The sequence below is a fragment of the Parasteatoda tepidariorum genome, chromosome 6, assembly GCF_982258835.1.
Source record: "Parasteatoda tepidariorum strain Cologne lab strain chromosome 6, Ptep-v5.0, whole genome shotgun sequence".
Classification (NCBI taxonomy): domain Eukaryota; kingdom Metazoa; phylum Arthropoda; class Arachnida; order Araneae; family Theridiidae; genus Parasteatoda; species Parasteatoda tepidariorum.
In genome coordinates this window covers 96,943,494-96,956,882 of record NC_141760.1, presented here as the reverse complement: position 1 = coordinate 96,956,882, position 13,389 = coordinate 96,943,494, and positions in this window count along the sequence as shown.

Below are 13,389 nucleotides of genomic sequence, written 5' to 3'. Positions count from 1 at the left end.
TTAGTATTCTTAAAAATAGATAACGTATAGTTAATAATACATTTAGCAATTTATTCCGATCGGTGGTCTGAAGGTGATCCTAATCCTGTCGAATTTTAAATATATGACAGTTTAAAATTCGATTTTTTAGGAACTATAAAACCGATTTCGTTCAAATTTTGTATTTTGCAATATAACAGTACATTTTTTAAAGAAATGTAAAATGTTTGTGAAATTTACAATTCCAAATTTTTTCGACTTTTAATAAATGAAATAATAAAAAATAATAAATAAATATTGAAAATTATTTTTGAATGGAATTGGCTTTGGATAAACGAACTTTACATTGGTGTGCAAATATTTTTCAATTAGCTTAAAACGTTTTCGATATATGATATACGAAATACGCAAAAAATAAAATAAGGGGTCCAAACTTTGAACAGCATTCCTGACCCAACTGTTGGGACCATATTTTCCAGATTGCGTCTGCCCTTTATTTTATTCTATATGTTGCGTCAACGAAATCACCAACAAAATGTGTATGTTACAAGTGCTATAACACGCCTTTTATAATGTTTTAATTAATCAAATTTAAAATTTTTTTTATTTAATTATTTAATCTTTTTTAGATTAACTTTGTTAATGGAATGTTTTATGTGATAACATAAATCGGACTATCACTGCTTCAAATATTCATAACTTAAAAAAATGTAATGCAAATTTTTTAATTAAAATTTTTTTTTTGAGTTATTTTATCAAGTATATTAATTTATTTTTCAACTGTAGTATGTATTTTTCCCCACTGTAGTACTGTTGATGTTTAATGTATTATAATAATACTATTTGGCTGCTTCAAACAATAACAAAACGTAAAAAGAAATTCAGAATTCTCTAATTTTATTTTAATTTTAGATACAATACTAAATGTTAAAAAATGAATTCCGACTTCTCTAATTTTATTTAAATTTTTAATAAAATAATAAACCTTAAAAAGGGAATAGATACTTCTCGAATTTTATTTCAATTTTTAACAAAATAATGTTAAAAATGAATTGAGACTTCTTTAATTTTATTTCAATTTTCAATAAAATGTTAAAAATACATGTTATGCATATGTTAAAAATACTTAAATTACGTAACCTACATTCAATCTGTTACTTCATTATTTTCAATTAATTTCTTTGCCTCTAGCATATGGGTGGCCCTTGGAATTTCCCGAATTTATTTATGCGGCCCTCAGGCCCAAAAGCTTGAGGACCTTTATTTTGAGTTAGATTTAATATATATTTTTTAAGTAAGCGTTAAAAAAGAACTAACAATCGCTTATGACTTAAGTTAAAAATAAGAAATAATAATAGTGCCTATTTATGTAATATATACAGCAGCAGCAGTTTAAGATATGAGAGCACATAATTAACCATGAAAATAAAAAGTCAATGCTATATTTGTAATCAAAATATATAGTTCTTCTAATAAATAACGTAACGAGTTAGTAAATATTTTTCAGCCTTGGAAGAGGGAAGTTCAAGGATTAACAACAATAATTAATGTTTTCGGACAGTTAAGAGTTAATGACGGCTGAAAGTAAATTTATTAATTTTAGCTTTTATTGAATATCGTTATACATTAAAGTATCGGCATGTTATTTTTAGAAAGCTGTAGTCAACTTTATTGTCTAGCTAGATGAGGAATACATCTTTTTGACAAAATATTACTGTATAATAAATATTACTCTTTTTAAAAATTGGATTGCTTTTAATTGATGAACTGCCTATGGTCAACATCATAAGGATTTTAAAGGTAAATATTATTCTTATCAATATCGGGCGAAAACTCATAATAAATATAACCCATTTTCCTTAAGTAACTTTATTTTATTTTTTAGTTGTAAAGCTGTTCTCTAGTTGTAAAGCTGTTATTAAAATACTCTTTCGTTCAATAAAATAACGTTTCACAGCCAGTAATAAGTTATTTATAAGTGTTTTGAATTTTTAACAGTTATTTATGAATTTTGATCTTGATAGAAAATAATTTTATAATTTTGAAAAAAATTTTTTTTTTCTCTTTCAAATTAATGAAAAAAAGCGTATTTACGTAATTAATTTATCTAATTTGTTTTGTAACTCAACATATTTTGTTTTCTTTTTTAATTTGTTTTTGTTTTTAAAAAACAGCTCAAAAGAAAAGCTTAAAATTTATATTGAACTAATTTTAAAGCATTTTCAATGTATATGAAGTAATTTTCTGTGCCTTTTATGAATGCACAAAAAAAGAAACTGTAGTCACTTGAAAAAAAAGATTCTGTTGAAGATAACTGCTATATTTAACACAAATTTTTTTTTAAAGTAAAGGAAAGAGAGCATAGGAGAATGTTAGAAACAATGTTATCGAGATTTAATTATACCTAAAATATTTCCAAAATTATGGTGGAAATATTAAAAATAAATTAAATCCATACGCGATTTAAAATGAAATTAATTATACGAATCAAGCTTTTGCACATTTACATGAAACGTTGTTTCCACATTGAGTAATTAAATAAAAGCATTATTAACATCTCTAAAGATAATTGTTGGTTAGCGTTAATGTTGTTTTTTAAAATAGATCTTAATTTGTCCTTAAAATATGCATCATTTCAAAATGTATATTTATAAAAAATTATTGCTGTACTCATTGTAAATGGGTTGACATAGTTGTAGGAAAAAAGCAACTTAGTTTGTTTTTCCTATAGTTATGTAGATGGCAGCACTAAGAAATAATGAAATTAAATTTAAACAGATCGTCGGTCGGTAATTTTTGTATGCCAAGAGACTTCTTTAGATTGAAAAGAAAATTAAGAAATGCCCTAAACAAGTAACGGCTGAGTCATTTTTATTAAACAAAACTAAAAATATTGTAAACGGGCAAATAATACGCTAAATAAAAATCAATTCGATTTGTTGAAAGCAGGTTAAAAATTTGATTAATCATTGTTGGGTCCTTTTCAAGCATTCAAATTAATTTACAACATATTTTTGTAGATACGTAATAAATTAATATTCTAAAAATATGCCTGTGCCAATCAGTTGCAACTAAAGTGCTATGTTCTATCTTTATTTGCCTTTTACTTAATTGCAAATTGGGTTCTTGCAACTCTAGAAGATGGTCACTGATAAACAAACACGTGACCTATACCTATAGTTTAATATTACCTCAGCGCCAGCTTATTGTTTATAAACAATTTGGCGTGTTAAAGACGAGTGAAGTTTCTCGAGCTAGCTCTCTCCTAAGTTAGAATGTAATTAGCGTGAAGTTAATTAAATACCACACAGTATCGCACAATGAATTTGTTATTTGCGTTGCACTAGAGTTGCACAATACGTTATTGGTTACGGTCTGAGAAACATCCCTAAGGATGATCCGGAGACAGTATACATTCCGTTTCACAGGAAGGACACATTGACAGATCATCCATCTATCCGTAGAACGTGATTTTGACCAGAACTAGAGCACTATCTATCACCGATCCAGTACCCCCAGAGGTATTGATTTGCAATGAAAACTTTGAGGAATTTGTGATCATGATAAATTTTGCTTGCACCAATCACCATTTCGTACACGGGGAGTGTTCGACAGATGGAGATCGAACTTACGACCTCTCGGACATGGGCTCAACGCCTTTCAGTCAGGCTATCCTGGCTTCTTCTTGTTTATGAGTCCCGCAGTGAACTGATCGTTAAAACTCGGTTCCCAGCAGATCATCGAAGTCAAGCATCACTGGCTGCGGTCAGTGTGCGAGTGGGTGACCACTTGGATCAGTCTGTGTAGGGACCGAGGGTGTGCAGTATTGGTCCTCGTTAAACTGTTCTACCGTAAAGTACTCGACTTCGCGTGCAGGTCGTCGGGCTACCGAAGCGGGGGTGCCATCCCCTCTGCAGAGGAGCAAAATTGTGATGGCATGTCTTCGGATCATCCTCAGGGATATTTCCCAGACCGTCGCCAATAGCCCATTGTGCAGCTCTGGTGCGACGTAAATGAACAAATCAAATAATCTTGTTTACGAATTTCATTGCAACCGAGCTATATTTTTGTTTTGTGAACCAGGCAACTTCAATGCATAGTTAGTTTGTTTATGTTCTGCATGACTTCGTGTCTGTCTTTGTGATAAGTAAGAAATATATAATGAAATAATTCAAATCTTTGTCAACGTATATAGAATGTGTCACTTGAGAGAATTGATATTTGACGCACTCGTTTTACTCGAAATAAAATGGAAATAAACAGTTGATAAAGTAAACAAATGCCACGTTTTAACAACCGAACTTGATCGAGACATCCACACAACGTCACTTGCAGGTATTCCTCTGAAATTTTAATTTATTTGGTTATTAAAATTGTGTTAGATGTAAGATCCAGCGTAGCTAATTTAATTCAGTTGTTTTCTAAAAATATTTGTTTTGCGAAAACTCAATAATTTGCAATGCTAGAACTTTTAAAATTTTGCTGTATTTCCTGTGTTTCCTCTCTGTTACCGACCATTAATTAAGCTTTATTTCAAAATATAATCTAATAAAAAGAAATTTTAGTGATTTACAGAGTAAATTTGATTACTGTATGTAATATTTGCTATGTAACATTTTTTAAATTATTTACTTGAAATTTAAAATAGTAGATTTAATAAAAACTTTCAACTTTTCTATAAATATTAACATTATGTTATATAATATATTGTTATATTATATAATATATAAATACATTTTATCTTTTATAGTAGTAAAAATAATGATGAAGAAAAATATTTGATATTACATTTTAGTAACAATAATGTAAGTGCTAAAACTGAGATGTTTAATGTTTTATTTGAATATTTGTAAAGATCAAAAACAGATCGGAAGATAATGCAGATTCAAGTTAATGATTTATTTTTGTATTTTGTGTTTCAAACCAAGAAATGCATCGTTATTTTAAGTTTTATGGACAAGAAACATTTTAACTCCGCTGCTGAAATTTTCATAGGTAGTAAATATACTATTTAAATTTGGAATTTTTTTTTATGAATTCCAATAGATTTTGAAAATTATCCTGCTGCAGTTGTATAAGTCATATTATTTCCTGTGGGTATATTAATTTAAAAATGAACATTGCACTAAATCCATTTTAAAAATAAAAATATTTATTTTTTAAGTATATCTTAAGCTAATTAGGTATTTTTTCTACTTCCTGGCACATTAGTTCTAAGAAATTTTTAGTTGCGTGATAACATATCCAAATATGCGTTTGAATCAGGGTTCGCCAAGTGGGCCTACTTTGAAAAAATCAGACCGGGTTCAATAAAACCCAGGCGGGGTGGGTTTTCTCTAAAATACCCGGGTTTTTCAAGCCCTGGTTTAAATTTGATTATGTACTTTGTGATGGATAAATATCATTAAGTAAATATTTTTCTACCATTGTTACATTTTAACTGTTGCATTTTTTTGTGCAAAACTGGTATAATATTAAAAAATTCGTCCTGGTCTTAAAAGATTGATGAGTTAAACCCGTTGATACAAAATTTTTAGTTCATTCATTTTTCTTACTTTTTCAATATTTTGTATTAATTTATATCAAAATAAGCGATAAATATCATATTTATCATTTTAATAATTTCTGGTAATGAAATACAGCAAGCAACATCGGTGTATTTGTCTACGCTAAAGGTGAAATCTTCCAAAGACGGCTCACCTCTGTCAGTCGTAACCTTTTACAAAAGAAATAACGCAAAATTCTACAAAACTAATTCACCATTTTTTTATTCTTTTTCATCCATCGTTTTTAAAAAACCAAAACAAAAAATGATCATATCTCTAATATCAAGCTTTTAGCTCGCAACATCAGAAAATGCGTGTTATTACATCACGTGACCATGACACCTTCCCCCCAGAGTCATATTAGATCCAAAGATCGAATATGGCAAATAATTTAAGGGTCACACTTTACACATAAACAAACTATGTTTCACATTCACCCAAATATTCACTGAATCTTAGGTTTAACTTAACACTAGGTATTTACTTTAATCACCTAATAATAATAATAGGAAAAAATGTTCAGAGTCTTATTTTAGTTTATATTTACAGTCTGGACAATGCATCTGCATTACTAAGTTTCGATCCTTTGATGTGACTTGCCTCAATATCATGGCGTTGAATGGCTAACGCCCATCTCTGCAACCTCGGGCTTTGGGGTGTCGCACTCGTCAGAAATACTAGGGGATTATGATCAGTTAATAAAATAATCTTAGCACCACAGAGTAAGGTTTCAAATCTCTGCAAAGCCCAAATAATAGCATAAGCTTCCCTTTCAATTGTAGACCATTTCTGTTGAGTTGAATTCAGCTTCTGGCTACCGAAAGCTATGGGACGAATATTTCCTTCTTCATCTAACTGACCTAAACAACATCCGACCGCATTTTGAGATGCATCCGTATGCAAGTAGTATGGTTTCTCTATGTCTGGGACTTGTAACTCTGCGATCTTACATAGCGACGTCTTCAATTCCTTGAATGCCTTCTCAGCTTCTTCGCTCCAAGGAATCTCATTAGGAACTTTCTTTTTAGTAAGCTCTGTTAGTGGAAGAGCAATCTTTGCGAAGTTTGGAATATACTGCCTGTAAAAGTTGCATAATCCCAAAGCACTTCTCAGTTGTTTTTTGGTTTTGGGTGCCTCTAATTTCTGTATTACTCTTATTCGTTCTTTGTCAGGAGCATGTTTACCTGAACCAATAATATGTCCTAAGTATTTAACCTTTTGTCTAGCAAATTCGCACTTTCTCAAGTTCACGGAGAAATTAAAATATTCCAATCTCTTAAAAACTTCTTCAAGATGAATCAAATGTTCCTCCCACGTATCAGAAAATACTGCTAAATCATCGATATAAGCACAAGTGAAATCAGACATGGACTGAACCACTTTAGACATAGCTCTTTGGTAGGTTGCAGCAGCATTTCTTAATCCAAAGGGTAATACATTCCATTGGTACTGGCCTCGGTGAGTTCGGAATGCTGTGAGGTGTTTGCTGCCGTTCTCCATCGGTATAGCCCAATATCCCTTCAACATATCTAGCACAGTAATGAATTTCTTCTTTCCTACTAAGAAATTCAACTCCATCATATTTTGCATTGGATATGCATCCGGAACGGTAAGAGCATTCAAACTTCTGAAATCAATGCATAACCTGATTGTTCCGTCTTTCTTATGAACACATACTACCGGGTGTGCTATCTCACTTACCACCGGTTCAATCAGTCCTAACGCTAGCAATTCATTGATCTGTGCATCCACTTTCCCCTTTAAGTTTTCTGGTATCTTATACGTTTTTGGTTTCATCGTATCCTCCTCAGCTTTCAGCTTTATCGCATGTTTCCCAACTTTAGCTATCCTTATCTTCCCCGAAAACAACGTTTTGCGTCTATGTAAAAGATCTTTCAATTGATTTTGTTGCATTTTGGGTAAGTAATCCAAATTTAATCCTTTCAATGCTTCATAGCTTTCCACATCTGTAGGAAGAGTTGGTGTTTCGTATATTTCACCAAATTCATCATCAATATCATAGACAACTCCAACTGTTTGAATTCTCGCTTTGTATTCTCTCATTTTGTTAACATGCAATAATCTTAAATTTCCTTCAGGCATTTGCAAATAATACGAATTCGGTTTCACTCTTCTAATTACCTTTACTGGACCTATCCATCTGGCATATAATGAATTGGATGAATCATGCATTAGCACAAGTACTTGATCTCCTGGCGCAAATTCCCGGTATTTTTTCCTTCTATTGTAATATTTGGCATAATTACTTTGTTGCACATCACTTGTTAACCTTGCCTTTTCGGTTGCTATTTCTAATTTTCCTTTTAACTCTTTTAAATATTCCTCCGCTGATCCTTTCATATTCAAAGGTAAAAACATATCTCCGGCCCAAATTGACTTCAATATAGATAACGGGCCTTTCGGTTCTCTCCCGTACATTAGCAGAAAAGGTGGTACTCCTGTAGTTGCATTTGGAACTTCTCGATAAGCCCATAGTACAAATGGTATGTGTCGATGCCAATTTCTTCCTACTTCTCTAATAATGTGATGTAGCATATTTTTGAAAGTTTGGTTCCATCTTTCAATCAATCCGTTCCCTTCCGGATGGTATGGCGTTGGAAATCGCGGACAAGCTCCTAAAACCTTCAAAAACTCTTGCGTTAAACTTGCCGTAAAATTTGTCGCATTATCCACCACGATTACTTCTGGAATTCCTGTCCTACAGAATATTTCGAGCAGTGCTTCACATGTATTCCTTGCCGTTAACGATTTGAGCGGGACTGCTTCAGGCCATCTTGAATGTTGGTCCATCAAACAAAGGATATATTTATGTCCTTGTGCTGATACTGGATCTAGAGGACCAATTAGATCTACGTTCACCACTTGGAATGGAAGTTCAGGACGTGACACAGGTGTTATCGGAATTTTGTCTACTGAACGAACAACTCTTCTACCTTGGCACCCATGACATGAGCTACAATAAGCTTTAATTTCCTTGACCATCCCTGGCCAATAAAAGGAAAATTTAATTCTTTGAATTGTTTTACGAGCTCCTAGATGTGCTCCGAATACTGACTCGTGGGCAATTTCTAGTATTTTACCTTTTCTAATTTCGGGAATTACTAATTGTTGTATTCTATTCCCGTCCAACAGCTCTTCATGGCATAGTATATTATTTTGTATCACATACCCTCCTTTATTTTGCTTCCCCAATTTCCATGCTTCTTGGAGAGTATCGCAACTTTGTTGTTGTATCTTGAATCGTTCGGTTTCATTTCCATTCTTTTTATCACCGCATTCACCTACTGATGGCTCCTGCTGCTCTTCTCCGTCACTTGCACTCATATATAACTGCTCCTTTCGGGAATCTGATCTTAGCTTCATAGCAGCAGTAAAACTGGGATTGTATACTCTTTTTTGTTCTAATAATGCCTCATAAGTTTCAGCATCCAACAAAATGTCAGCATTTAACCCATTGACGGCTGCTATCATCGTTTTAATTATAGGCGTAATATATCCTTCCGTTACCAAAGCGATTTCCACTTCTTTTAATTCAGCTTTTAGACTTTCGCCAAACGCAGGTTGTAATATTATATGCCCTTTGTAATCCACTTCCTTACCCACTATATCGTTTTTAAATACACTTATTTGTGCACCAGAATCTACTACAGCTTCGTATTCATTTCCATTATATGAAATTCTAACTTTCTTAAGGGCAGCTATTTTTGGTTGAACGCCTTTACATTTTTTGTTTCCTATCATGACTTCACCGTTAAATCTTGCAGTGACTACTTTGCTTTCGATATTTCCATTTCTGAGTACCTTAACTTCGGATACTTGCCCTTCCGATACTTGAACCTCGGCCACTTTGCCTTCAATGTTTCTTCTCCTCTCTTTATTATCTCGACAAAATCGTGCCAAGTGTCCTACTCGTCCACAATTAAAACATGTGACTGGATTTTGGGAAGAACTCCGCTTATCAATTCTGCCATGGTTGTTATGCTCATGTTTATATCCTTCACCAAATGTATGATATCTTCTACTAACCATGTTTGGTTTTTCCCGGTATAAGTTCCTATATGGTTGAGAAGCAATGAATTTAGTAGTTTGGTTATATTTCCTTGCATTCTCGTACTCATCTAGCTTCTCAGCAAGTGTGTCAACTGAGCAAATTCTACTCCACTCATCAATAAAATGATTTTGTATGTCTCCAGGTACTCGTTCTTTTATCTGTTCGACAATGACAAGTTGTTTCAGGCTGTCGAAATCATTAATTTTTAGTCCCGAAACCCATTCGTTAAAATAGTTCGCCAATTCAAATCCAAAATCTCGCCAAGTGCTCTCAGCCGCTTTACAATGTCTCTTAAACTTTATTTTAAATGCTTCTGGGCTCAATTTAAACCTTTTCAATAACATACATTTTACATGTTTATAATCATTTGCTTTTTCTTCAGGCTCCCTTGCAATTAAATTCGCCATTTCTAGAGGCAATAATCCAACAAGATGCGTTACCCAATCTTCTTCTTTTATATGGACTCTTCGTGCTTGTCTTTCAAACAATATTAGATAAAAACTTATATCACCTTCTTTTGGATCAAAAGTACGCATTAATTTTTGCAATCCACCAGGTACATGTTCTCTTGTTTCTTCATTTCGAGAGCTGCTCGTCTCTCCTATAGTACCAGTATGTACCAATGAAGCTTCTATCTTCAACCTCTCCAATTCATATTCCTTTTCTTGCCGCTTTAATTCATCTTCCCTTTCCTGTTCTCGCCGCTTTAATTCACCTTCCCTTTCCTGTTCTCGCCTCTTTAATTCATCTTCCCTTTCCTGTTCTCGCCGCTTTAATTCGTCTTCCCTTTCCTGTTGCTTAATTTCATATTCTTGTCGCCTAATTTCATCTTCTTTTTGTTGGCGCTTTATTTCTTCTCTTCCACTAACTATTCTTTTTAATAATTCCTTCACAAACTCCTCTTCGTACTCCGTACTTGCCAATATAATCTTCTTTAATTCGGTAACTCTCATGTCTTCCGTTGCCGTTTCTCCTAACTCTTCCGCCAAACACTTCAAATCTACTTTTAAAGCTCTTCCTAAAAATGCCATTTTTCACCTACTACTTTCTAAACTGCACCTTCTTACAAAAAAAAAATGCCACTTCCTAAACCAATTTCAAGACAATCTAAATAACTCACTATCTTCCATCAAACAACTTGAAATTCATAGAACAAACAACTACCAATCTTTTATTCGAAATCCATTGGGATCTTCCCGCACATTTGTCAGTCGTAACCTTTTACAAAAGAAATAACGCAAAATTCTACAAAACTAATTCACCATTTTTTTATTCTTTTTCATCCATCGTTTTTAAAAAACCAAAACAAAAAATGATCATATCTCTAATATCAAGCTTTTAGCTCGCAACATCAGAAAATGCGTGTTATTACATCACGTGACCCTGACAACCTCCAAACATTTATTTTTCATATTTTCACTTATTTACTATTATTAATTAGATATTTATATAAGAAATAATTATTCACCATTGAAATTTCTTTAATTTACAAAATCAATTATTGATAAATATTTGAGTATGAATGAACAAAAAATGTCGCGAAATACTTTTTCCGAATTTTATATTTTAGTGCAAACATAATTCGATAATCCAGCAGATTTTTTTTGTAACTGTTTTTATATAATTGAAAAATGCCGAAATATATTTTTCTTGTAGTTAGAGAGTCAGAAAAAATACATAAAAGGACACCGGTATACCATCTGTCCCAAAATGTTATCTATTGTACTAGTTTATAGTTATCTATTCCGGTATACCATCTGTCTAAAATGTTATCTATTGTACTAGTATCTAGTTTAACATCCTTTTCTAAATTCAGAAGAAAGATAAGAGGGAAAAATGTCTATACATTTCTTATAATTTTTTTTCATAACATGCGAATTTTTGTAAATCAGGTTTATTGATTTATTTTGCCAGTGTTACATAAAAAAAATTTAGTCTTACCCTTTTTTATTTTAATTCCGACACATCACTGATATTACATTTACTCAACTTAAAAAACATGCATACGACTTATTTATATTCTTGTTAGTGATTCGAAAAATTTCAAGCAGTAAATAAATTTACTTTCTCTCTTAAATTATTTTCATCATGTAACAAAAAGATAAAAAAAGTTATGCCTTAGTATTCAATTTGTATGAAAAATCACGAGACGAAAAATATTGAGCAGAGAGTTGTTCATTGTTACCTTTGCCAATATAAAATTTTTTTTGACATGCAATGATAAAAAAAATACATCAATAAAAAAAATACATCAACTGCAGAAAAAATCCCAAACAGTTATTTTTTAAATATTTGCTTATTTAACTCTTTGTTAAGTGAATTATTTTTGATATGGTAAAAAAGATATATTTTTTTTCACTTTTACTACTTTATTTGCATCAAAAAACAAAGGCAGAATTCATTATTTGAAAAAAATGTTTGAACTTCCACTTTCTTTGTTAAATTAACTCAATTTTGAATAATTTTCTCCCTTTTGCCGTATATATATATATAGATATATAAAAAACGAAAAAAAAAAAACCTTCGAACGAAAACAAGGGAATTTTTTCTTATCGCAACTGGAGAAATACTAGTACTAATAGTTAGTTCGCAAGAAAAAGTTTAAAATGAAAAAAGTGAGAAGCTCTGGTAGAACAATTTTTTATTTCTGTTTTTGGTCCCTTTTTAATATGCACCGAGGAAGTAAGAATTGCTTATATTAAAATTACTTGTTATATAGTCATGAAGTTAAAATTACATTTGGAGTTTCATAAAAAAAAAATTTAATTTTTTGTTGTTGAATTCTCTCTACCCTTTGTACTAAAAGCTTTATGGAATTTCTAAAAGTAAATTTGAACACCAGTTTATTTTAAATATTTTAAACTCAAAAATTACTATTTTATTATTAAATTTCGGTACAAATTATATCACCATAAGTATTCTTAAAAACCTAATTCATGATCTGGTCTCTATCTCCTTCTATTACTCACAAACGGTGAAACTTGTGTTTTGTTTACAATTTTTCTTGCATAGCAAACACACCTTTCCCATGTTGTTAGATGGTGAAATCGCTTATAGTAGAATTGATAGATTTTTCATGAAAGACTGCTGAAGAGTTAATAGGTATTTGAAACAAATACACCAAATTTTAAGTAAAGTGATCGGAAAAAATATCTAAGTGAGAAAATTTCTTAAAAGCTACAAGAAAAGTTAATTTTTTCGGAAACAATATTTTTTAAATTGGCTCTAAAATGTTGGGATTGCAAAATTCTGCTTTAGAAAAAGCTAATTTATTCTCACAAAATCTCAAATTAGTTACAATGTTCTTCAAAAAATGCTTCTTGTTAAACCATTCCAAATAATTCATTTGTGCCCACTTCCGTTAAATACTTCTTTATATTGCAGGGCGTTGTTATTGAAAATAGTGGTTGTTTTGAAAATATTGTTTTACTGTTTTTTATCTAATAGAGTTATATGCTAGCAAACTTAATAACTAGTTTTGAAACGAGGTAAGAATAAATTCCTTGTTTCTTTAGTAGAACGCAATAAACTGGACATTTCTATTTCTTTCTTTCCTTCTGTGATTTTTCACATCTTAATTTTTTTTCTCTGGCAATTTTGGTAAAAGGGGTGTAGTTATGTTCATTCATGCTCAAGTTTAAAAATGTTTCTAATCCGATTTTCGAAAAATGTAATTATTATTATTTTTTTAAATATCGTTTTTTCCATATGAGGAATTTTAGCAATTTTCAATTGTACTAAAATTGAAGAAACGAAATCTTACGGTTTAACTTAAAATCAAGACAGATTACA